Source organism: Crocuta crocuta, unplaced genomic scaffold (assembly GCF_008692635.1).
Source record: "Crocuta crocuta isolate KB4526 unplaced genomic scaffold, BGI_CrCroc_1.0 scaffold53, whole genome shotgun sequence".
NCBI lineage: Eukaryota > Metazoa > Chordata > Mammalia > Carnivora > Hyaenidae > Crocuta > Crocuta crocuta.
Genome location: NW_027529432.1, coordinates 2,835,560 through 2,835,877, shown reverse-complemented (window position 1 = coordinate 2,835,877; position 318 = coordinate 2,835,560).

Sequence of the window (318 nt, the reverse complement as noted above, 5' to 3'; positions counted from 1 at the left end):
CTGTGAAGCCCTGGATGGCCGTAGCACGGTTCCTAGCACGGAATAAGCACCCCCTAAATAAAATAGTAACAACAGCAATCGCGTTTATAACCCACTTTACTGTTTCCAGACCCCTTTCTCATTCTTCATCCCCACCTCCCACGCGCTGCAAGGCAGCTAGGTGATCATGTCGTCCCATCTGACGGATGCAAAAACGGAGGCCAGACCAGGCGGCGAGGGGGCTTCGCGGGCCGGGGAGTGGGGCCGCGGGCCCCCGTCTGCGCTCCCGGGCGGGGCGGGGCGGGGGGGCCCGCCGCGGGCAGGGGCGGCGGGCCGCGG